At 39.7% G+C, this 27,271-nt stretch overlaps 1 protein-coding gene, 1 long non-coding RNA gene and 1 pseudogene across 9 annotated transcripts in view; all 3 read right to left on the reverse strand.

Annotated features, from left to right (window-relative positions):
* The window catches only part of LOC139450440 (glycine receptor subunit alpha-2-like), a 302,790-nt gene that overhangs the window by 109,109 nt on the left and 166,410 nt on the right, over nt 1–27,271 (reverse strand). The gene's annotated exons all lie outside the window — the stretch shown is intronic.
* Nucleotides 4,402–15,370, reverse strand: LOC139450442 (uncharacterized). Its single transcript, XR_011652227.1, has 3 exons — nt 15,248–15,370; nt 14,917–14,998; nt 4,402–4,663 (listed from the first exon to the last, which is right to left on the reverse strand). It is a non-coding gene; the product is annotated as an uncharacterized lncRNA (long non-coding RNA).
* On the reverse strand, nt 18,196–20,333 carry LOC139450439 (uncharacterized; annotated as a pseudogene).

The following is a 27,271-nucleotide window of genomic DNA, read 5'->3' on the forward strand; positions in this document are numbered from 1 at the left end:
CCTGATGAACTTCATTCGTTGTAAAAATATCAAGCTTCTTCATCGGTATATAACGCGGTGCCGGTAAATATATTTGCCACAACACTTGTTTCTTTAACCAATCCTTGGCCACATCTGTAGATACCTTAGCCGCGGTGGCTAATTTTTTTATTGCTCCTATACCTTTCCAATAATCCTTGTGAGCTATAGTAAATTTTATTCATTATCAATTAATATTGATGTTTCGTTTAATACAACTCATGACTATCGTTGAATCGCATAGTCATTTTGGCATAAAAAATGCCACCTGTAGTAGCAGTATAGGTAAATAAATCCAGCTCCAGTGGAAGTGGTCCAGAACCATCATTACCTATACTACTAAACCTGCCATTTCTGATACTAACATTAACCTTACAGTTATATCTCCTACTCAGATTTTGTCTTCTCCTCCGTGGCAGTTTATAAAGCCACAGGTCGATCTGACGTTAACCAACCTAAAGAAATCAGATACAAATCAATTATTTTATCAACAAAATTATAATGAACCAAGAGGCACCTATAACACTTACAAATCTATTTTCACAGATGGATCCAAAGACGGTGGTGCAGTTGCTAGTGCCACTGTCATTGGATCCAACATCATATCATCAAGAATACCAGAGGTCAGTTCAATTTTTACTGCAGAATCTAAGGCAATTTTAACAGCTCTCCAATATATACATTCACAATCTAAACATAAACAGTTCATCATATTTTCTGATTCCCTTTCCTGTCTTCAGGGCATTAAGAATATTTCCTGTGATCATCCACTTTTACTTGAAATAATAGAATTACATAATGATCTTGCTACTGGCCAATATAACATCGTCTTTTGTTGGTTACCAAGCCATGTTGGTATTATTGGTAACACAATGGCCGATGCTGCTGCAAAGGCAGCACTCAACAAATCTGTGACATCACTTCTAATACAATATAGTGATTATAAGCCTGCTATTAGATATTACATCAGAGATCTAATACAAATGAAGTGGGACACCCAAGTAGGTATCAATAAGTTACATGAAATTAAACCAACTGTAGGTTACACCTACCTGGGCTGTCAGTCCAAATTTGAAGAGGTCATTCTAAGACGATGTCGTATTGGCCATTCCTGATACACCCACGAGTAGTTACTGAAAGGTGAGGATCCTCCGTTTTGTATCCCTTGTGACGAGAGAATAACGGGCAAGCATGTCCTGCTTGACTGTATTGATTTTGCCATCACAAGGGATCAATATTTCAAAGTATCATCACTCAAGGATCTTTTTAACATGAACTCTCATTTAATTATTGTTTTTTTAAAAGAAATTGAATTGATTAATAAATTTTGATGTAGAAAGTTATATACACATGTATTTTATAAATTGGTAGTATATAATAATGAACTGAGATCGTTAGTGGTTGTACCCTTAATGGGGGTTGAAGTAGCGTAAAATTATTGTCCCCCAGAGAGGGTGCGTAAGCCCACTTCATTCAAAGTATTTTATATAAACCAGGTTTTTAATCGTAGAATAATTGTTTGTTTTAATTTTGGCTACATTTCTCCATAATCTCCAGTAACTGAAGGGATGGTGTAAATCCTACCGGGGTCCATGCAGGTAGCAAACGTACTGCAAGTCCCCATGGTCCCTGGTATGGTGGCCTAACTTTAGTTGTTGGTGATCAATAGCCTGTTTTTATAATGTGTCGTCTGTCATAATCCAACCATTTTATTGTTCTAAAACTAGTTTTAAAGTTATAATATGTGATATATTGCTAGATGTTGTACTGTCCTTTGACGACAGTTTTTTTTATATATGTAATAACTTATATTCCAAGTCACGATATGGCTGAAATACTGCCGATGTGACTTAAAATATTAACTCACTCACTCACTCGCGTGTGAGCTCTGCAGATTTGGACAGACCCAAGCTAAGAGCTGAGGCAATATAGACTTGCCAAGGAGATGGACTCCTTGTTAATATTTTTCTCTTGGGTCTGGGAGGCAGACTAATGCTTTTCATAATAGGCAACTAACAAGATTGGATTGTCAGGCTCACTGACTTCGTTGATGCATGTCATCATGTCCAAATGGCGCGGATCGATGCTCATGATATAAACCTCTGCATTGTCTTGTCCAGACTCGATTATTTACAGGCCGCCAACACATAACTGTACCATTGCTGAGTGCGGCGTTAAACAACAAACCCAGACATGCGTAGCAATATGGTGTGACATTACAGTCAACGGCACCGAACGTTGGAGATGACTTGATCAATAATAGGTCATGCCCCTACGATTGGTCAAATATTCATTTATGTGGAGCAGCATGGTCTGAATCAATCTCCAAATGACAATTTGAGTGAGTGTTGTCAACTACTCTTGCATCCCCTGGCCTAGTTCGGCTAACCGCCTCCGTGGTCTGGTGGTAGAGCGTCCGCCCGCGTCATACCAAAAGACGTTAAAAGTTGGTACTTGTTGTTACCCTGTCTGGCGCTCGGCATTAAGGGGCTAAAACAAAGATTGGTCGGCTTGGAGTCAGTACACTGTGTCTGAGTGGGGTGTTCATGTTAAACTGCGGCATGGTATCTCAGTGAGCTAGCACTATAAATAGGCAACAGTCCGGAGTAGTACAAGCAGCCACACAAATACACACACGTACATGCACGTCGCTATATAAGTGCAATAATCTTAGACGCGACGATAAACCCCATTTCACCTCACCTCATTTATTTCGGCTAAGGTAGCTGGTGGCATGTTACTTTAGTTTACACGTCTCCCGATCATGTACCAGACGTTCTCTCTGTGGGAAAGGTCAGGACTCGTGACTGGCCATTGCATTCTGGTGATGTTTTGGTGGGGTTAGTCAGTTACGATATTGTGCACGGTGGGCAAGAGTGCTATCGTATTGAAATACAGAACGTGGACCACGTGAAAGTATTTGCGCCAGTATGTTGTATAGTTTGTACCGTCCAGTTACCCTTCCATCTAGGTACTGGTTCTGTCGCATATCATTACAGGCCACCCTCAAATCTGCCATGTTGGATTACGTTGATGTTCGTGATGACGCTTCCATACACGGCCATGCCTAACCAGGAAGTCGATTCCCCCAGTTTAAACGCTCTAAACACCATTGGCTTCTGGAAAAAAGCGCCGAATTGTTAACGATGGTACAACACGTGGTCGCCGAGCGTGCAGACGGTTCCTAATCGTCTGGTTAGTAACGTAAACTCCGGTCTGGCACAAGTGAACGCCGGTTCATTGGATGTTTGGGCTCGATTTCTAATTTCTAGTGTCTGATTAATCTATACTGGTCTTGTGTTGTTCACAAGCACAGCAAAAAAAGTGTAGGTTTCCGTCTTCCGGAAACCTTCCCATTTTGGATCCGGCCCGGATACCCTCCGGAAACCTTCCAAAAAAAATGTCAATATTTGGGGGTGCATTTTGTTCACTTAAGTGTGAAACACATAAAAAATTAACTTGAAAATACCAAGCAATTTGAAGGTTGTTGAAGGCATCTGGAAGGTTTCCGGAAGGTATCCGGATGCAAATTTTCTTCATGACTTGCTTCTGGTAAATAATGTTAGCCTGTGCATTACAGGTACCTGTTGTAATATTCTGTGTTATTTAAGTTGTAAATATCCTCCTCAAACTGAGATATGTGGGCATGCATTGTTCACAAGTTGTTTCGCGACATGGGTCCAATGTGTGAAGCTTATTGCTGGTGTCCCCCACCATGATATTGTTGCAATATTGCTAAAAGTGGCAAAACAGCATTCTCACTCAGAAAAAAATAGAAAGTCATTGGCTATGTGCTTTGGCATTTGGCCCTGGTGAGATTAAAAGATTAGTTTGGAACGGTATCAGTACTTGTTATATCGGGACAGTGTAGTTTCATGGGAATATAAAACAGAATACAATTGTCCCAAATTGGTGCATCAGTCTAATGGCATCCATAGAAAACACCTAAATAAAGTACAGAAAAAATATCAATGTCATTTGCCTACTAAGGTGGAACTACAACTTTTGTTATGTGAGCTGTATTTATAGTAGGAAAACATTCAGAGCATTAGTACATTTTATATTTGTTCAGCCCCTATGTTATGGCTGATCAGTATTATATTTCTTTATGCTAATGAAGCAAAACAAATCACGTTTTTGGAAAAAATATTATTTATTGATCATATGACATTTCATTGGTACACATCACAAATTGAAATTTGATCAAGCAAGAAGAAGAACTAGCATAAAGTAACCAGTGGTGTTTGCAAGGCCTTACAGAACAGACGCTTTAATGCCATTTTCTAAATAAACAAATAAGTCAAATCTCAGAAGAATTTTATTGAAGTAGAATATCTAAAGTCAATTATGTTTCTGCAGTAAACCACAAAAGTCATTCAGATTTGTATAGTCAGCATCGGTGTACACAACCTGGACATAGTCACAGTGCTTTGGCATAAATTCATTCAGACTTCAATTAGTGTCATAATAAAACCACCTACAGTAACACTGATGTGGCATTATTCATTCAGAATCATCACTTTCTGAGGTGAATCTGTTGGTTGTTATCAGGAGTACTGTTCATTATCCGGCGAGTCCCTTGTCTGAATTGTGTGAGCAAGATCTTCTTAAATGTAGCTGGTGTCAGATTGTGAAATCCAGGTACCTGAAACATTTCATAACATCTTTAGAAACTTGTTAGTCAAAAGTCAAAAACACACACATATTTACAAATGTTTAAAGTTGTTTTCTCGAACAGTGAGGTATTGACAATATATCTTGCAACTGATATTTAACCAATCTTTGAACATGTAAATAAGCCATTGCAAACAGAAAATACAAAAATGTATCCGGTCTTCTAAAACAATACCACAAGGTTCACCTGAATTTTGCTTGAATGTTTGCATTACATCAAAATGTAAGGAAGGGTAAACAAGACAATGCAAAACTAAGTTACATAGGTTCTTATACATAAATACATCAATGCAACTATTCATAATTATCAAAACACATGTCATGTAAGTGATCTCAAAATACAACATAATGAGTGAGTGAGTTGGTATAGTTTCATGCAGCTTGTTAGCAATATTCCAGCTATGGGCTTCACACATTGTACCCATGTGGTGAACTGAACCCGGGTTTCAAAGACTGTTTCACCCACTAGGCTACCCTTGCACACCAAATACAAAAGAAAGTATATTAGGAATTCAGACAATAGATATTCTCACCAAATTCATTAATTCATTAATGGAAGCTATATTGAAATTCAAATTATGACAAATTAGGATGAGACTGTAGAAGCATTTATCTTAGTTATTATGGATATTTAATATCTACAGTTTATTGGTAGTCCATCATAGACAGTGATAAGAAATTCAACTGAAAAGTACAACCTGAACCATCAACTAAAAACTATGTATATTACATTATAGGGGCTGGTCATGTATTACCGGTATGTTCTCATTCATTTTTGACACAACCCTCCCTGAAAGAAAATGCAAAGCACTATATATTTTATTGTCCATTTTGTCAAAAGCCTCCCCTAGAGACTCTCACATTTTGGGGTGACCCTCCCTGTTTGTTCTGATCTGAATTCAAATATTCATGACTCATTATCATATTTCATCATTTATCCTATCTTTTTTGAAAATTTACTTAATGAAGATTAACAATAACATGCAAATCTGCCAAATATTGGCCTGGCAAAGTTTAAATTAATCATAATTACTGGTATAAAGTTTTGGATCCATCGTCTGTTTCTAAATACAGTGAAACCCAGCTTGTGTGGCATTGTTGAATCATCTACCAAATGTTCTTTATGCATTGATATGCATCTGCACAGAGTGGTCAAAGTCCTTGTCTGACACATAGTGTGCTACAAGGGAGACATCAGTTTGTGTCTAGCCAAACTGTCTGATAATCTCAAGGGCTGCCTTGGTAGCATCAAGGGATGTAGCTAATCCTAAAGACATATAAAACAAGTGACATCATCTCTTCTACAGAACACATGATCAAAGCCTGCCCCACCTTTGATGTTCATTACCTTGCTACTCTAAAAACAGCTAATTAGCAAAATGAACTCAATGTCAACTCATTGTGGACTAGGGATTAACAGGGCAATTAGTGTCGGGTGGGTATTAGTACTTGCAATTGTCTGTTAATTACTTAATTGAGTAGTGACGGCTTAGTCAGTTGTGCCTTTACAACCACGCTGACTGCTATTCAACTTATCGAGTCAGTTTACTATGTAACATGCTTCTTGGGACCAATTAAATGTATCTTGCTGGATAACAGTTTTTTTCTAATGTATCAGAGATCAAAATAATAATAATGACGTTTTTTTATGTGTTTTTCTTTGTTGTGTTCACTAGGATGATTAGTAGTGAAGGTGTTTGAATTATTAGACACTTTTTATTCCAAAAGAGGAATAGGACTGGTGAAGAGGCAAAGCTTATTTGAACAACATGTACATTGAATAAACAGAAACTGTACAAAAAACAGATTAACTGTATCTACAGTTGAAACTATCATGATTCCAATTTTCACTGAATCAAAGTCATATCTTTTCAAGACTCAGATCAGGTTGTAGTGATTGAAGGTCCCATAAAACTTGCTAATTTCAAATCACTCATCCCGCACTTATGATTTGGTTTGTAGTTTTATGCCGCACTCAAGCAATATTCCGGCTATATGTAAATAATCGAGTCTGGACCAGACAGTCCAGTGATTGATATCATGAGCATCGACCCACACAATTGGGATCAATGACATGCATCAACCAAGTCACCGAGCCTGATCGCCACCTGATGGCGTTAGTCAACTCTTTAGACAAGCATTGTCGCCCATTACGGAAAGTATTGGGTTACTTTATATTTGTGTGTCCCAATTACGCCATTATTAGAAATAAAATGTATTATACACATGAATATGATATAAAAATGGCAAATATGGTTGACAATATGAGCATTGATCTAAGCATTTGGAGCAGAAATGTGAATATTCACCTAATGAAGGAGTAAGTACATACTCCAAAATGTTGTGATCATCATAATAAAGAAGTTGACATCAATACATTCTCCACCTTTAAGTTCTTATGTGTATAACTTGTAAATAACTTTCATAGACTTCAGGTGTTTATCTGTGATATATGTGTGCACTTAAATAAATCACTGCATCCTTACCTGAGGCAGGAATAGATAATAGGCAGGAACAGAAAAAAATAGTCAAAGCTATAGCCAAATACAGGTGTTTGAAGATTTTCAGTTGTGGCGACACTTTCAGTGAAACCCATACAGTATTTGATTTGTAGTAGTTAACGGTTCTGGTATTTTCTGTCTGTAACTGTAAAGAAGTTCCGAAATTGTAGCGAGCAACTGCCCAGACATAAGGAGGAACAAGATGACATAGATATTAACCCATTTGTAAACTGTACAGCCTGAAGTATGTTTGTTGCCACATATCAATAAAATAGTTCCATATTGGCTGATTTATTTGTTGTAATGTAAGGGCAGAAATAGCATCAGTTATTACTGACAAATATCTCTTGTAAAACCTTTCAACATGTTCAAATGACACATCGAAAGGCCATTGTGAAAAATTGTGATCTAACAGCATTACTTACTTACTTACTTACTTACGTTTGGAGATTTAACGTGCGCTTTCCGACTGGAGCGTATTTCGCACACGGGCCCGGTCGGGCCATTTAGCGTGGTTTTGAAGGGAAAATAAAGGTGTTGCAACCAGAGGGGGGTTTTAGTGGTTGCTTATATAAGTTTTGGAGATTTTGAAATTTGGAATGCATGCCTAGGGGTGTGGTAGTGTACCAAGGGAGTGTGTTGGTGTGTGTTTGTTTGTCTATGTGGCGTGGTTGAGTGTTTTTAGATGCGGATCATTAGATTGGTTTTAGTTAAGTATACGCCTAGTGCTTTAAATTTTTCTATATTGTTATGTGGATTTAGGATTGATTCTAGGGTTATGGCTTTATCTACTTTTAGATTTGTTTGGAGTGTTGCTCGGTGGGTTTGGTAGTGCGTGCAGTGTAAGAGTGCATGTTCTATTGTTTCCAGGTGTGGGCAGTGTGGGCATTTTCCGGTTGCGTGCTTTTTCATTTTTAGGAGTTGACTGTTTAGTTTAGTGTGACCTGTTTGGAGTTTGGTGATTATTCTATCAATTTTCTTGGATGGATGGAGGATTTTAGGTTTGGTTAGAGGTTTTTTGAGGATTTTGATTATCTGTGTGTTTGTTTTTAGGTATGTCTTATGCCATCTTTGGGTGATTTTACGTTTGTTAATGCTTTTGATCTCTGCTTTAGACATTGGTAGATTAAGGCTTATTTCAGGAATTTTGAGGGATTTTTTGGCGGCTTGATCGGCGTTTTCGTTTCCATATATTCCTACGTGGGCTGGGATCCAGATAAATGCTATTTGTTTGCCTGCCTCTGTTAAGTTATTTGCGCTTTTGAGTATTTGGTTAATGAGTTTAGGGCGGTTTTTGGTGTTTTTATTTTGGAGGGCCTGTAGTCCACTTAGTGAGTCTGTGAGTATTAGGATTTTTTTATGTTTTTTAGCATGTTGGTTATGGAGGGCGGATGCTATGCCCATTAACTCTGCAGTGAAGATGGATTGGTTGTTTGGGAGTCGATAAGATTGAGTGTTCCTATTTGGTTGTGCTATGTGGACTCCAAAACCAGTGCGATTTGTGATCGGATCGGAAGATCCGTCTGTGTAGATGTGGCACCAATTTGGCCAGTTTTCGTGTATGTAAGCTAGTGTGGTGGATTTAGCTATGTTTGGATCGGTTTGTTTGTTTATTGAGTTTGCCAGAGATGTGTCTATTTGGGGGATTTTTAGTTTTGGGGTAAATATATTTGATGGTTTGCAGTTTTGTTGGAGGTTATCTATTTGGTTTTCGTTTAGGTAGTTGAAAATTCGTTGAGATATTGGAGTAAGTAAAGGGTGCTTCCTAGTTAGAGCCTGGTTACGAGGGCGGATATTTTCGTTTATGAGGTTTTGGATGAGAGGGTTTGATTGGGACGAGGCCCAGAAATTAAGGGTTAAGTGTTGCCTACGTAGGTTTAGTGGCATTTCTCCTGTTAAGGCCTGAAGTGAAGTGAGAGAGGTGCCATGTTGGGAACGTGTGACTATTTTAAGAGCTTGGTATTGGATTGAGTCTAGTTTTTTGGTTAGGTTATTGCTAAGCGTATCATAGATCGCACATCCGTAATCTAATTTAGACCTAATTAGTGATGTGTAGAGAGAGAGTAGAGTATCTTTGGAGGCCCCCCAGTTGGAGCCGGTGAGGCATCTTAGTGCGTTTAGATCTTTGCTGCATTTAGTTGTTAAGTTTTTAACGTGGGCCTCCCATGTTAGGTGTTGATCGAAGATTAGCCCTAGGAATTTGGTTTGTTTTTGGAACTTAATTGGTTTATTGTTTAATTTAAGATTTGGGGTGGTGTGTTTCATTTTTCGGTGTTTGAAGACTATTCCTGTAGTTTTTTCGGAGTTTAGGGAGAAGCCCCACTTGTCTGCCCATTGCTGTATTTTATTTAGGGATTTTTGGAGTAGATTTTGGGAAGTTGACATACTTTTTGTGCGGATCCAGAGGGCTCCGTCATCTGCGAATTTGGATGTTTTAATTTTAGGGGATAGGCCCTCGAAGAGGTCATTGATCATTATGTTAAAGAGTGTTGGGCTAAGAATGCTGCCCTGGGGAGTGCCGTTTTCTAGGGGACACTGGTCCGATAGAACCTGGTCTATACCCACTGTGATTTTTCGGTTATTTAGGAAGTCCTGGATGTAGTTAACGATTTGTCCTTTTAGTCCTATTTTTTTAAGTTTTTGAATTAGCCCGTTGTGCCAAACCATGTCGAATGCTTTTGAGAAGTCCAAGAAGATGCCTGTAGTATATTGTTTGTTGAGTTGTCCTGTTTTGATCTCCTGTTCTAACCGGGCGAGATTGTCTAGAGTTGAGCGGCCAGGAGTGAACCCGCTTTGGTCTGTATTTATGGTGTTGTTTAGAGTTAGGTAGTGTTGTAATCTATTTTTGGTCATAGATTCCATTACTTTACATAAGTTTGAGGTCAGAGATATTGGCCTGTAAGAGTTAGCTTGGTTTGTAGGTTTGTCGGGTTTAGGGATAGGGATAACTAGAGCCTGTTTCCAAGAGGTTGGTACCTGGCCGTTTAGGTAGATTAGATTATAGAGTTTGAGTAGTGACTGTAGTAGCTTGGGAGGGAGTTTTTTGATTATTTGGTAGGATGTTAGGTCTAGTCCTGGGGCTGTTCCCTTTTTCCTGTTTTGGAGTACATAGTTTAGTTCTTCTATTGTGAAGGGTTGGTTTATTTCTAGGTTATCGTTTAATTCTTTGGTAGGTTTGGATTCTGTTTTGAGTTTTGTTTGGAATTTATCACTGAAGTTTTTGTTACTGCTGATGGTCGAAAAGTGTTTAGCTAGGTTATTTGCTTTTTCGCTGGGGTTGGTTGAGTTATTTATATTAGGAGTTTTTTTGTGTCTTTTTAGGCCTCTAATGGCATGAATTTTGCGCCAGACCGTCCTGGCATCTGTGCGGTTATTTAATCCCTCGCAAAAAATTTTCCAGTCCCTGGTTTTGGCTATTTTGACTAGGTTTTGGACCTCATGGTTTAGTTTGTGGGCTATAGGTATGTAGTTATGGTCGCGTTTGGCTTTATTGAAGGCTTTTTTACGTTTTTGTCTGGTTTGTTCTATTTCCTCGTTCCACCAGGGTACTGAGGGTTTGCCTGATTTGTTTGCTTTTCTAAAGGGTATTGAATTTTTAGCTGAGGTGATTATGTATTCTGTTAGGTTTTTGCAGAAGGTTTCTGGGTCATTATGTTCTATCTCGTTTAGATTGGCTTGTTTGCAGATATTTTGGAATTTATCCCAGTTAGCCTGGTTATAGTTAAATTTGGGTTCTGAGTTTTCGGGTTTGTCGGGGACGTTGGTATTTCCTATGGTTATGTTTATTGGGAAGTGGTCACTTCCTAGTGGGGCGTCGTGAACTTCCCATTGAGTGCTTTGGGCTAAGTCTGAGGTGCATATACTTAGGTCGATAGCCGACATGTCTCTATTGCTTTTATCATATCTGGTTGGTTGGTTATTGTTAAGTAATACGAAATCGTTGGCCTCTATCCATTCAGAGATTATTTTACCGTGATTGTCTATTTTTTCCCCCGTGCCCCAGGAGGGGTGGTGGGCATTAAAGTCTCCTAGGAAAATTGTTGACTTTTTGCCTATTTGTTGAAGTATGTTTAGATCCTCTGCTTGGATTTTTTGTTGATGCCAGTGGTAGATATTTATGATGTTTATTTTTTTGTTGTTTAGGGTGATTTGAATACCGTTGGTTTCTAGGTTTGGGGTGTTTATTTTGATCTCTTCATAGTTTAAGTCTTCTCTAATTAGTATGGCTAAGCCTCCTGATGCTCTAGTTGTTTTGGTTTTAGGACGATCTGTTCTGACTATGTTATAGTTGGCTAAGTTAAATTTTGATCTATTTGAGAATTTAGTTTCTTGGATGCATGCTACATGCGGTCCTTTGTTTAGTTTAAATTTTGCTTTTAGTTCGTGGCTGTGCGAGTTAAGCCCGCCAGCATTCCACTGAAAAATATTTAGTCCTGCCATTATTTGGGTTTTTAGTGTTTGGAGATTGGTTGTTTTATGGGATTATTTTATATATCTGAGATAATTAGTTGGTAACCTGTATTGAAGTCTTTATAGTTTTGGGTGGTGAGTTTGAGTTTGAATGCTACTTTATGCAGGGCTTTAGTGCTAGCATCTGGATTTATTTGTTTTAGCATGTAAGCTAGAAGGAGAGTAACACTATTTAGCGTGTTTTTGGGGAGAGTTTGGGGTTTACGTTGTAGTTTTTTGGTTCTTTTAGGTGCTGAGCGTGTTATTTCGTTTACGTCATCATCGGTTTCTACTTCGTAATAGTCTGAGTTATCGTTGTTTAGTTCCTCACTCTCCATGGGGGTTGGTAGCGTCTCTGGTTGTGTTTGCGTGTGCGTGCTGGGCGTGTCTGTGTCTTGGCTGCTGGTTGGATTTTCGGGTTTTGCCTGCTCGGGTGTGGTTGTTGTTGCCCTGGTGGCTGTAGGCTGAGTGGTGGAAGGTTGGGTGATGGCAGGTATAATGCGGTTTGTTTTGCGTGCAGGTGTGGATGTTGTGAGAGGGTTGGGGGTGGTGAAGGTTTGGGGGTGGTGTGGGTAGTGGGTGTGGGTGGTGATTGCTGGGTGTACTTCCTGGAGGATACCATCCCATGCGGAGTTTAGATGTCGGGGAATGTTTGGTTGCGGTGTGGGTATGAGTGGTTGTTTCGTGTGCTGTGTTAGTTTTCTTGTTAGGATTCTTAAATACCGTTTCAGCTCGACATTGAGTACTTTAAACTTTAAAGTGAAAAATACATTCACAACAAGTGAGCTGTGTCTGCCAATCAGAGTCGGTGAGTAAATTGGAGTAGGGGTATAATTTCGAAGGTAAACTTGTTTCAACGTTTAACAACTACATGTATTTGTGTTTGTATGAGCCAATGTGTGTTTAATTCCATATATTTTACTTCAAAGCATGTTATCACAATAAATTGAGTCGGGTATAGGCTAATTTCTAATGTAAACTTGTTTTAACATTTCACAATTATTGGTCTTTGCAAGTTATCAATCCAAGTTTAATTTCATTTATTTTACCGAGGTAAAAAAAAATAAGGTGTCATTTTCGTCAAGTAATAATCGCCGTTTTCGCTTTCGGCGAGTATATCGCCAGTCAGTGCCGTTTTGCTAAGGTGTCGTTTCAGCTATAACCCGCTTATTGCACATTATAAGTTTCAATTTATATTTATAGTCATTTTAACCACTGTAATAAGTAAAAAATGAAATAAAAGCATATAGAAAATAAAGGTGCTTTCATAAACAAGCACTAGTTATAAAATGCGCATCCGCAGGCAATATTTATAAGATAATCCTGCATGTAGCTGTGGCCATCACACTGAATATGCACTTCACTTCTTTCTCATATGCCCAAATTACAATGATTTAAGACAGAATATGTACTATTATGTTAAGGGATATGATCTAAATTCAATTCTATTAGGTAATCCTGAAAGGACGTCAAAAATAAACTTAGAAATTCTTAAATCAGTACAAGACTACATACAGCTATCCAATAGGTTTTGTGATTTTACATAGCATCTTAAATTTATAATACTATTCCTTGCCGTATATTGCAGTACACTATTACTACTAAAAATGCGACCTGACAGCGCCGACAAGGTAGTTTCTATAATAAGAACATGTATATAATTGTATTCCTTGACTGTACTTTTGTCATATCATATTCTAATTCTGGAGCGGTATTCAAATAAGTTTTTGCTTGTTTACCCATCCAGTTCACAAGTTGTGAAATAAATATGTTTAAAACAATATTTAGTAAACAAATAATTAAAACTTATGCAACAACGTAGCGTGTGGAGACGATAGACCACTGAAAAGAGCATATATGCACATCCAATGACCCCTGACATCACAAGGCATTGTTTTGCCAGTGTGTCAGGCAACAGAATACTACGAATTACATCACAGGGTACTGTGACCGGTTTGAAAAGTTAGGTACTGTATTCTAAAGGTAGGCCCAAGATTCTAGACAATCCAGTGATTGATATTGTGAACATCAATCCACACAGTTAGATGGTCACTGTCAGATGCCATGAACCAGGTCACCGAGCCTGATCACCTGATCTATTAGGTTATCTCTTATGGGTGAGGCTAAAACAGCACCTTGTTTTGGCAAAAAGGGCTACTAATTGTTGTCTGTTATCTGGAGAGACATGTTGATTTCTGGCTGAAAGATATATAAATGAAATTTCTATAAAATTACTATTTATTACTTACTTACTTACTTACTTATATTGGAGATTTTACGTGCGCTTTCCGACTGCAGCGTATTTCGCACACGGGCCCAGCCAAGCCAATTAATGTGTTTCCGAAAAGGGGGAAAAGTTGTTTGGCAATCCAGTAGGGGTGTTTTAGTGGTTGCTTATATAAAATTTTGGAAATTTGGAAATTTTGAAAAAATGCCAAGAGGGTTTGGGTGACGAACTAGGGACCTGACTAAGGGACTATTTATTTCCTACTTAATAAAATAAATATGAAATATATAGTATACCTGTTGTCCAGTTTCTTGACATTTTCGCCAGACTCAGTTTCAGCTTGACATTGAGCTAATCTGAGTAAAGCTACTTAAAACTTCAAAGCATGTGATCTTTCAATGATAAGTTTAGTTGCACCTCCCAATCAGAATCATGAGTAAATTTGAGCAGAGGCTAATTTCTAATGTAAACTATTTTTAGGTGATTAACATTTAACAATTATTTGTGTTTGAAAGTTTAATTGCATTTATTTTACTTCAAAGAAATCAAAGCATATTACATTTTCACAATAAGTTTAGTTTGCATCTGCAATCAGAGTCGGCGAGTAGATGCTAGTTTCTAATGTAAACCTTTTTGAACATTTCTCAGTTATTTGTGTTTACAAGTGACCATGCAAGTTTAATATCATGTATTCGGGCATATTCAGATCCAAGGTAAAATAAATAACAAGGTGCTGTTTTCACCAGGCAATAGTAGGCGAGGTGCTATTTCGCTTTATAGTATAACCTCTCTTACAACTAGCATAGGTTGATGGGGACCAATTCCAACCCGGAATCCCCACATGAGTGGGTATGGTTTTACGCTGTTTTTAGCAATACCACAGCAAGGGACACCTGACATAGACTTCACACATTGTACCCATGACAAGAATCGAACCTTGGTCTTCAGCACTTCAACCACTAGGCTACCCCACCGCCAAAATTCCCAACGTGATAAAGTTGTCATCATGGTATTCTTCATCAAGGTAACGGGTGAAAATATCCATACCTTTCAAATGTCTTATCTTCCACTTCACAATGTTCACTGTTGCAAAACTCCTGTCATTTAATTTGTTCTTGATTCTTCACACCTGCAAAAGTAAGATTAGTACGGTATGAACTAAAAAAAAGAGTCACATTAGAGTATCTAGATAAAGGAATATAAGTAAGCAAACATATTTCTACATCATATACATTAGCAATGATTAACATAAGTTAGGTAGATTGCTTATCCTACAAAAATCACACATTTACTAACATATATATACATAACAGAATAAGTGACTTACAGAAGATAAATAACTTTAATACGTGATCAATATTATTAACATATTCCTTACCTGAATCAGAGACCATATAACAGTCTATGTATTATGGTCTCTGTCTGAATATGTCACGTCTTCAGCTCCCTGCAATCGAGGTTGTGAAACATTTCTGCTGTAGGAATATTACGTCCGCTGGGATATCCCTTGTCACACTGCCTGGCATGGTAGGCAAACGCATATTCCATACACCACGTAGATATACTTCCTAATACACACTGTCGAAATCCCCGCGGCTCCCAATATGGCCTGTATGAACTGTAATCGGCCAACCTCGTCTCTTTCCGTAACTGCTGCAGAAATATAGAATACTAAACGAGCTCCCGTGTAATACCAATTTTTATTATTAAAATTGGTTTTACACGAGAGCGAGTTTAGTATTTTATTTATTACTTGTCATTTATAATGTTTTTAGAATTATACTGTTGAGTGTAAATAGGCCGACACCTACACGATCCATGGCATAATCCAATTGAGTTTAACAGAATAATACTTCAAACACGTCAAAAGTTGAAACGTATGAATTTAATATCATACAATGGTCCACCTTTAGAATTCAGGCGTTCGTCCCACAAAATTATCGTAGTGCTAAGGCTATCACAACTCACATAATTTAACTTAGACTAAAGACTCTCGTTGCGCTAGAGTACGATCGCCTTGTGGAACGGGGCCTTGCAGCTCAAAGTTTACAATGACGTCACAATACCCGATGACGTAATTTGTTGAATTTTGTTGCAAGATCCATCGGCGAGTCAAAGCAATGTGACGTCAGCCTAGCAACAAGGTTGCTGGGGTCATCGAGTGTCCATAAGCTCCTCCCAGTGATCTATCATCTCCACACGCAATGTCGTTGAATACGCCAAGGGATGTTGAGAGCTTTCAATATTTGTTCGTGAAACGTGTTCCCGAGAGTACATAAGCACGCGTTTTGGTATTACACAATGTGTAATAAAGCTGTATGTTTATTAAACGGGTGATCTCTTAACGGGCAAGTAATAAATGACCGCTCGTCATTCGTGACCAACTCGTGTTATTCCGGGTCAAGCAAGTCTACCCATAATTCCATGTATGTTTGGAACACAAATGTAAACAAACACTCAAACCTCGTGTAATCGATGTACACCGTGATGCTTGATTGCGATATGCTTACCTCGTGTATCGATACATTGTTCTCAATCACCTCTAACACGGAAATCCCGGTCGAAATCCACCTGAGCCATCCACTACGAGGACGTCAAGTATTTCGAAAACTCGATTGACAGCCGAAGGAAGGAAGACTCCGAAGAGCAGCATGCGGATGCCAGGTACGTAGCAGGGCTTCGAGACATAATGTTCCATGATTTCTATACAGAGATCTTATGGAATGGATTGATTTGGATATTTTCCTGATCTCCATGTTACTACTGTAAACGTCAAGGGCCTTTTAGTTTTATTGTTTTTGGAAACCCTTTGTTATTATTGATATTATGATCAAGTGTTTGTTGTGACATGGTATTTTCTATTATGGCTTGCATAAGAGTTACATGTGAAGGACTTTTAAGGGTCGTGTCCTTATTCTCAACATAACGCTGGGATTTGATGATGAGGGTTATGTTGTGAAAGCCTAGTGATAGGGAAAGGTGCTTACCTTACAGCGTAAGCTTGATGAAGGGGAGATCGAGATCGTGTTAGCTTCTGTGGGTTCTGTCCGTTCAGTCTGCTGTCTTGTCTCAATCTGTCGATTGTCACCTGTCAGATTTGGCGGGTAAGTTGATCACGTGCCTCGATCACACCCGGAAACATACAAGCAGCATCGGGTGGCCAATCCGATGTAACCCAATGTACGAGTGTGGAAGCACCAATCACTACATTCCTCCCTCTTTTCTGGACCTGCCCCCTCTTGTGGTATCAGGGGAATGGGGAGGATCTAACAGGTGACCTCACCAAAACATGAGAAAATCCCTGCAGGGTTGGGCAGCAGTTTTGTGCTATCAACCGAGACAGTTCGCGTAACTCATGGTTAAGATTAGTTATACGCCTTAAATAAGAAAATCCCCAACCAGATTGTTTGGTGGCAACCGAGTTGGTTCACTTAACTTAAATAGACGACGAAGCTTCTATGAGAATCCTGGAATCTAGACCAGATCGGTGGACTCAGTTCCAGTCCTGACCAAGTCAGATTAAGGAAACCCATTCATACAGGGTGAATAATCCTACCCTGTAAAGTTGCCTGGCATTAACAAAGGCACACAATGGTTACACTTCCACCAGTTTGGTAAGTCCTTGGCATCAGAAGATCATTATTTGTTAGGCGTGGCTCTATCATGAAAACTGAGAGTTACTTGGATACTGGACATTTAAATTGCTGTACCGTGTTAGGCTGAATGAGGGTTTTCTTCAAAACCGAGATTCTTGAAACTTGCGGTACCTCTTGAGAACGTCATAGAGTCATTTCAATGGTATCCGATCCAATCTGTAGTAACTGTTGAGTCAAGTCAAGATGTGCCCCTTGGGGAACTAAAAAGTCCAGTCCCAGAAGAACATCATCTTGGATTGGGCCCACTACTACAGGAATCGAATAGGTTTTAGACCCTAGTTGTAACTGGAGTGGATTCGTTACAAAGAGGACATATGTAAGTCCCTGAGGCAGTTCTTAACTTGATGTCCTGCTTCTTCTCAGGCTTCTGTGAGGGTTTATCGCAAGAAGTGTCCGAAATAATGGTAACCTCAGCCGCCGTATCCACCACTGCAGTTGTGTGCTGGTCTTGGATTTGGACTGGTACCAGAAACATGGATCCGCTGATTAATTGCCTAACTGATTTCTGGAATTGACAGATTGTCGTCATCCAAGTTACTGGTTGACCCGAGAGCTGTAGGCTGAGTGTGGGCCGTTGGAGAGGATGGGTGATGTCCAGTGGGTGGCTACAATGGAGGGGGTGGTGACAAAGGAAGTTTAGGGGGGTGGCCTTCTTCAGTTTGGATCGAGGTTAGGCCTCTGTGCTCGATCCGGAAGTGTTTAAAGCCTCCTTTGGGTCTTGTCTGGCTTTGCTTTCCCTCCCCTGCTTTTCATGAGCACTGAACGTGACTTTCTTCTCTCCATATCCACCTTCATTGTAATTGTTTGGACAATCCCTTCGGAAATGACCTGTTTTCCCACACTTGAAGCACTCCCCCGATCTAGTTGGTGATGATGAGGGGCTTCTAAATCGTCGACTCACGATAGCCATCAGCTTTTTGATATCTTCTGACATCTCCTCAACCCGAGCTTCCACGCGGGTCAAACGTTCCACCACATTTGACCTTACAGGTTGTGATGGAGTTTGCCGCTTATCCTGTGAAGGGGTATAATTTGACCGAGGTGTCATTTGGCAACCATGTATTCTTCCTCAGACTCATTGGCCAAGTGCGATTGCCTCACATCACGTCGAATGACTGGTCTACCATAGACTGCCTGGGTATTCTGGAAGTACTTTTGGACTGCGTCCATAGCTGCTTCCAGTGTTCTAAGTCCCAGGTTGGAAACATAGTGGGCAGCTTCTTTGTTTGCGCATCCTTGGCAGAATCTCCGCACCACTTGTTGTTCCACAAAGTCCTCAGGTAGATCTGTAAAGGCAGCCATCGCTACTTGGAGTACACGCTCCGCCCATTCTTCCAATGACTCGTCTGAGCCCTGACGAAGGTTCGGAAACTGCAGTTGGGCAGTCTCAGCTGGAGACCGTTTCCCAAACCGCCTTTCGAGTTTCTTTACCATTCCTTGGAAGGAGATGAATTCATCTCTCTCTAGCAATAAGGCGAAGAAGTCGGCTGCTTTCCCTGCAAGGCAGTAACACAGCTTGTCAAGTTTCTCCTCCTCATTCCAGGCCTGAGATTGGGCGAAGCGTTGAAATTTCATATAGAAGGAGGACCATCTTGCACTACCATCATATGATAACATCCGTGGTAGTGGAGCTGTTGGTTTTTCAACAACTGCTTTACGTCTCCTCTGAATCAGCTGTGGACGTACCTCATCTGAGTCGCTATCCGAAGAGTTACCTAATGGCTCTCTCCAGGCGACTGGTTGATGGTGAGGAGCCCTCCTGATTCTTTCTGTCCTATCTTTACACATCCTTTGCCTATCTCTGTGGGCATGTGCCAGATCTTCTTTATAAAATCCAGATTGATCCCATAGTGGCTGGAGTTCCCCGCACTTGGCTTGTAGGCGGGTCCCAGGATGTGTAGCATCCACCCGGCATTGGTTAGGATCCCGTACAGAATGATAATCCTTAGGGTCTTGTTCTTCATACATCAGGGACCAACGAGGACGGGAACATTGACGGCTACCAAATGAATGGCCATACGTATCCACATATTCTGGGTAATCCCTTTGGGCATGATTAACCCTAGGGTACCCCTCAGCATATGTGGACAAACCATGTTCTGTCCCATCGTTCTGCCTTATGTCCTCTCTAGGCCCTACAGGCTTGCTTGAGGTTGGAGGCCAAATGGGGACACCCCCATTCTGCTTGAGCAGAAGTGGATCCTCCTCCTCTGAGTCTAGGTATCCCCTGTACTGCAATGCCTTCTCTCCCGGACTGTCATCTTGAGCAGGCCTGGGATAACGAGACCTGGATGGAGTGGCCCGTTGGGTGGATGGGGTTTCACGTGTATCATTCCCCTGGGCCGAGTTACTTAGGATTGGTTGAGGGGCCATAGATTTAGTTTGGCCTGTCCTCTTCCGTTCCCTATGCCCAGGGGTTAGAGCTTGTCTCTGGTGGACATTCCCCTCAGCACCTTGGAGGACCCGAGGGTCAATCTCCTCAGTATTGGGCTTTGTCCTAGAACTCCGCCGTAACACTTCCGTACCCTGTACCTCAGAATGAGGGTTAGGCATGGGTGCCTTAGCAAGATGGCTGGATCCAGGATCCTTAGGGCTACTGGCTTCCAGGTTGACAAGAACCTCAGAGAAAACCTCCATCTCCCTGCTTAGATCGTGAGAGGCCGCCTGCCACCGGTCATAGAGAGCACTCTGACTCGGTGGAGTAAGTCCTCTACGCCTGACCTGCAAGTTGATCTCCGCTTGTTCCAGTTGTTTTAGGTTTGAGTTGATAGCATCCACATCAGGGCTAGGAACTGCTTGATGGAACATTTTAGCTTGCGACAACCTACTCGAGGTACTTTCCGTAGCTGGAGTAAATTGTCCAAATGCGGATTTAGATGTTTTGGTTTTGGATGGTGCAGCTTGACTGGAAGCAGGTTGCCCCACCATCCCGGGAGACCAAGAGCCTGCAGTTTGAGTACCAGTGGCAAAGGAGATGGTGCTTAGAGCCTGTTCAGGGTTTCTGATAGAGGGGAGATTACGAAAATCCTCCTCCGTCAGTACAGCTAAGGTTTCTCTGAGCTGAAGAATCTTCCGGGCCAGTTTCATCCCTATTCCCGGAATAAGCCTGAGTTCTTCCTCAGATGCACAGATTGATATAAACTGGCGGCATGATTGGATTATCTGAAATAATCCAAAAACCCGTCTTAAATAATTAATTAGAAAGTACAAGTTATAAAAACCCCATGTTTGGAACGAATACAATTGGGAAAGGAACAAAAGTGTCCGGGCCTTCCCTAAAGTATTCTTGCTCTTGTACTACAACCTAAGGTAAGACGAAGCTGACCTTTCGGTACCTACATGGTAGCTGTATAACATTAAACTAACCTAAGTAAAAACATGTCAATATTATGGATATGACAAATCATGTACATGTCAAAGGATAGATGAATGGAAGTTGCAACCTGCATGGCGGATTACACCTGGGCTAGAGAGACCATGGCGGCAGAGAAAACCCAAGATATACCATCAACCCTACCCCCCACCAGTAGAGAACTGATACCAACCCAAACAACATTGTGCTACATGTTGCTAATAGGGTGAGGCACTGGCAGCCAACTGCGAAGCCCATCGTCTGAAGAAGGATAGAGCGCCAGTTGATCGTGAAGAATGCTCCACGTTGCCGAATATACTGACTGCTGACCAGTAGAATGATGCCGTTCGTATGAAGGACAGAGCATAAAAGTGGACGCATATTGTCAGCAACCGGACTTACAGGCTTCACAAACCAGAACCAAGTGAACGATATCGTCCCCCAGAGGACCGACTACTCAGCTGCTAAGCATTAGCTACCCTTACCTAACACTCCCAGACTTACAGATGAAAACACAACACTGCAGGCAAGATAACTGAACTGTACCAGCAGTGAACAAAGCAGATGGCATACCCCAAAATAATCTGTACGGTCAGCGGGTGTCTCAAACTGAAATGAAACCCGGCCATACTAGGGTGAAATACTTGCACCATCTAACGTTTGACCTATGTTAATATAACACAATCACATTTCATGCATGGCATAAACATGACCATAAAAATGACAAATAAATAAATATTCTGAACAATTGCAAAAGCTACCACACTTACCAAATGGATATAAATAATAAACAAATGCAATAAACACACCAGGTCTAGGTGACAGTTGACAGCTGTCAGTCAGTCTTATCAAGAGTGAGTGAGCGCAGAAGTGTCAACCTAACACCTTGTAAAAATAATTGAAAAACCTAATATACATAAATATAACCCCAGTGTCATCCTAAAACCTTGTATAAACAATAATGCACAGTGAAAACATACCTGCAAACCCTTGCATTAATGGAAAGACCTGCAGAATACTTACCCACTATTTAATGTGCATTAATGTGAATACATAATTTATATACATATAATAAAAGTATAAGTGGATAAATGATGATAACACTACACATATATAAATATGCTGACAGAATTTATATTAAAAACAAAACACGCAAAGCCATGGGAGTTGTTACAGCGTTACCATGCACCCAGTGACAGTGATTGACAGCTAGGTACAAGCAACACTGCAATCAACACCATGAAATTTACACGTAATACGCCGGGTGAAAAGCATGCAGCTTCCAGCGGTTGACATGATCAAAACATATGGATAGTGGATACATCAACACCCTTTGATATTACTGTGCATTTAACATTACGAGTATGTTTTTACGGCCGAAAAGTGATAAATATAAAAACTAAAGAGCATTGGGGTATTACTCTAATAGCCAATGAAAAGGCTCAAAACGCTCCATACTGCGAGTTTTGCTCTATATAAGGACATCACGTGACCCATTCATCAGTCCTTTCCCATGGTCGTGTGACATATTTACTTTTGTCACCAATATCACAAATAGGCTTAATCCTGTTCACAGCGCCATTGTTGTGAAAGCCTAGTGATAGGGAAAGGTGCTTACCTTACAGCGTAAGCTTGATGAAGGGGAGATCGAGATCGTGTTAGCTTCTGTGGGTTCTGTCCGTTCAGTCTGCTGTCTTGTCTCAATCTGTCGATTGTCACCTGTCAGATTTGGCGGGTAAGTTGATCACGTGCCTCGATCACACCCGGAAACATACGAGCAGCATCGGGTGGCCAATCCGATGTAACCCAATGTACGAGTGTGGAAGCACCAATCACTACAGTTAGTTTACCAAGGGTATAAATCTGGCAAAGTGCATGTCAAACAAAACGTGGCATTCAATTCCAATCATGTGTTGCCACCTGAACCACCTGAAAGTGAGATATGGATTACAATGAATAATGACAGCTTATCAATCTTTAACAAATTCACACTGAAACATTGAAAGGATAAAGACAAGTTAGTTGTTTTCTGTTTCAGCATGTTCAGGGTTTGTGGGGAGGTTCACAGACATCCTCAGGGAGGATACAAAGTATTGAGTGAGTATTTTTTTGTTTGTGATAAATACAAACTACATGTATTCATCATGGTATATTTCAATGCAATGTGAAACATCACACTCACAATAGTCCAGCTCTGTGATGGCAGCCTGTAAATAATTGAACATGGACCAGGCAATCTAGTGATTGTTATTATCAGCAAAGATCCATGCCCTCAGAGTATGATGACAACCTAGTCTGACCACCCAATTCATTAGTTGATTAGTGTTTGCAGCGGTAGAAACTAACACTTTCAGTCCACTAGTCCTAAAATGATAGCATATAGCAAAACCTTTAAAATGTCAAAATGACTAGTGCCAATTTCTAACCCTGGTGTTTGCAATGGTTTGTGTGTTGTGTTTGTGTGTGTATGTATGAGTGTATTTAGGTTGGTTTGTTGTTTAACGCCGCACTCAGCAATATTCCAGCTATATGACGACAGTCTGTAAATAATCAAGTCTGGACCAGACAACCCAGTGATTGATATCATGGGCATCGAGCCACTGAATTGAGATCAATGGCATGCATCAACCAAGTCAGAGAGCCTGATCGCCACCTGATTGCGTTAGTCAACTCTTTAGACAAGCATTGTCGCCCGTTACAGAAAGTATTGGGTTACTTTATATTTGTGTGTCCCAATTACGCCATTATTAGAAATAATATGTATTATACACATGCATATGATATAAATATGGCAAATATGGTTGACAATATGAGCATTGATCTAAGCATTTGGAGCAGAATTGTGAATATTTACCTAATGAAGGAGTAAGTACATACTCCGAAATGTTGTGATCATCGTGATAAAGAAGTTGACATCAATACTTTCTCCACCTTTAAGTCCTTATGTGTATAACTTGTAAATAACTTTCATAGACTTCAGGTGTTTATCTGTGATATATGTGTGCACTTAAATAAATCACTGCATCCTTACCTGAGGCAGGAATAGATAATAGGCAGACAACCCAGTGATTGATATCATGAGCATCGAGCCACGGGATTGAGATCAATGACATGCATCAACCAAGTCGGCGAGCCTGACCACCCGATCCTGTTAGTCGCCTTTTACCACAAGCATAATGGCCTTTTACGGCAAGCATGGGTTGCTGAAGACCTATTCTACCACGGAATCTTCATGTGTCAAGTGTATTTAACTTAAATCATGAATCTTATACTTGTTTCTCTGTGCTTTTACAATGTAACCCAAATTTTCTCGGGGAAAAATAAAGTATTCTCTTATTTATATCACTTCTGAACAAAGTGTCATATCAAGGTTAGATCTCTGTCAAAACAGTGCCATGGAAAAGCCAAACAAATAGCCTAGAAATAAAAGTAAATACTGCATTGCATTAATCTGCATTTCAAGAAAATTTGGCAATAATTCATGGAATGATATTCACCTCGGTGAGGATCTCTCTACATTGTCGAACAAGTTATTTCCTATGTAATGTATGTGTTGACTGACCCTGACTTTGTTGTCAAAATATTGTTTTGACATTTGTTAAATATGGGGATAAATGTCATCTCTGAATGTTTTACATGAATTATTATGAGTAGGGCAGTTCTAAGTCGGAATCACAACTGGGGTCTTTTCATTCGAATCAAATGTACAACATGTACAGTTTGGACATTTCTGTGATGTGAATGCTACTTATGTTTGTAGAATGTCCGGATGAATAAAAGAGACAGTCATCTGTGCAGCATCAATGGAAAGAAAGACCATAGAAGAGCAACAGTGAGTGGTAAATATTTTGAAATTATTCTGTTTGGTTCATTTGGTTATTTTGCAAATATGTCTTCAATTTGTTCCTTATCGCTGTGGGCACGGATGTCCTATTATCTAGGGAACTACAATTTTCTGTGCAGAGTTGCATCTCTTGGGCTTAGCAGAAACCTATAGTCATGGGTTCAAATCCTGGTTCTCCCCAATTATGTTGCTAGGTTTGTCAGCACTATACACATGCTCGTGGGATTCATCAAAGACCTGCATCACTTAGGGCTTTCTTCCCACATCAAGCTAACATGCAGTGATATATCTGGAATACTGTTCAAAGCAGTGTTAAAGCCAACTCATTTATTTAACACTGCATCCAGCAATAGTTTGGCTATATGACAAGGATTGTAAATATATATTTTTCCATGTTGATGAGTTGAAACAATCACTAAATGACATCTCTTAAAAAGATTCCCAGCATTCCAAGCCTAATTAATAGATAAGGTAGTGATTGAGTAGGCTCATTGATCGCATGTAATCATACCACAATGATGTGGTATACTGTCCATAATAGTTATCATCGGTTTGTCTGGACCGAGTTCATAACATTAATCACTGGTTTGTCTGGTTGAGATTTGAGATGTGATTATCTTAAGTGTTTAGCATATAACAAGACTCACATATGATAACTTAAGTGATTTTGCTGCCTTCTATCTGTAAGTACATGTGGCAACAATTCTTTTTGATTGCTAAAATCTTTGTACATAATGCTGCAGAAACTGAAGTCCTGCTTGAGATCCCTGGATGAGTACTCCAGGTTGACAGTCTGGAAGGACCAGACAAGGGAGTCCTAAATAGAGGCTGCACCCCTTCAGATATCTGAGGTGATTTGCAGACAGCGATGACGAGGGTCCTGTTATTTCAATGGAGGCCGACCAAGAAGTTGTATGCCAAATGGTACTGGGACACACAAAGGCTGGTCTGGCTAATGTGAGAAGACCAACCAAAGCCAAGCTGGAGTGGAATTCTTCCAGGACATTCAGGAAATTCTTGTCTTGAGTCATATGGTAAACACTTGAAAGGAATGATAAATGGGACTTATTGTCTTTAAATGTGGACCCAAACACCAAATGGAAAGTTCACAATTCTACTAACACAATGCAGCAGAGATAGAGTCCAACTGGTATCCCCTCATCCTGGTTCCTGTTCATCCATGGCAATATAGAAAGAAAAGGAGGATTGAGAGAAAGTAAGTTCTCTGAACTGGTGAACATAATCCGTAGGTACTGTCAAGCGAACAGTTATCACACTCTGTTATGAGTATTATGGAATAGGATGAAATTGCATACTGCATCAGGAACCATCATGTGAACACTGTTTAATGTGCGATATACTAAAGGCATATGAATAAAAGAAATTGATAATTTGATTGTTGCTTATGTTTCATTTGCCAGCTGTGTAAATGGGGATGTTTCATGATTTTGCCTCAGTTTAATAGCCACACTTATCTTATGAAACCATGCATTGCTTGGGCATCTCAAGATAAATAACACATGTTTCCTTTGCTCTGAAAACGTCTGATGACACATAGATCTGATAGGTCAAAGGTCAAAGTCACAACCAGACAAAAAGTTTGTTTGTGGTCTAACTCTTTCTTTGGGCAGGGGTCAAAGTTGGAAAAAGGTCGTGTGTGATCTAAATATATACTACATTTTCCCCTAAATTGCCTTTTCTGCAGAAGTCTTAGTAACCTTTATACATATACTGGTTACATTACTTCCATATTTTGGTCAATGATATGTTGAATTCTACCAAAGGACTGCATATTTGGTTTATGTGCTGGATAGCTCTTTGAAATGTTTTTGAAATATTTATCACTGATATTGAAGGTCAAATTAATACTCAAAAGTGATAACTCATGAAGGGTTGAAGTGTAAGATCAAGGCAATAGTGAAGGGGTCATTCATAAAGTATTTCTGCAATTATAACTAAAATGCCTATTTCTGGAGATATTTGTGAAGTATTAAGCACATAGTTATACTATTTGAATACACATATATGAGTAGTGGTTACAACTCCAGTGTCAAATTAACTCTCAATCCCTTTTAATAAAAGAATTCACAGTAACTGAGGAAGAGCTTACTGTAGTACCATAAAACTAGGATGAGGCAAATTTCAATGAAGTTAGTATTTTGGATATAACAAGTACATGTACCGTTACAAATAGTCTTATTATCATCCCACTAGGACCAAAGGCCCAAGTGAGCACATTATAAATGACTTTTTCTTTTTCTCAGTACAAACTGGAAGTCTGGACATGAAATTTAAGGATATCATTATACGAGAACTGATGTTTGTTCATTAAATACCATTAACATTTGAAAAGGACAATATATGAAATTGAACAATTGTCTTCTCAAAAAATGTTTTAGGAGGATATTTACCATTAAAGTAACCCAGAATATTACAACAGGCTAACATTTTTTACCAGAAGCAAGTCATGAAGAAAATTTGCATCCAGAAACCTTCCAGATGCCTTCAGCAACCTTCAAATTGCTTGGTATTTTCAAGTTAATTTTTTTA

Source organism: Haliotis cracherodii, unplaced genomic scaffold (assembly GCF_022045235.1).
Source record: "Haliotis cracherodii isolate W230 unplaced genomic scaffold, xgHalCrac1.p SCAF_8, whole genome shotgun sequence".
NCBI lineage: Eukaryota > Metazoa > Mollusca > Gastropoda > Lepetellida > Haliotidae > Haliotis > Haliotis cracherodii.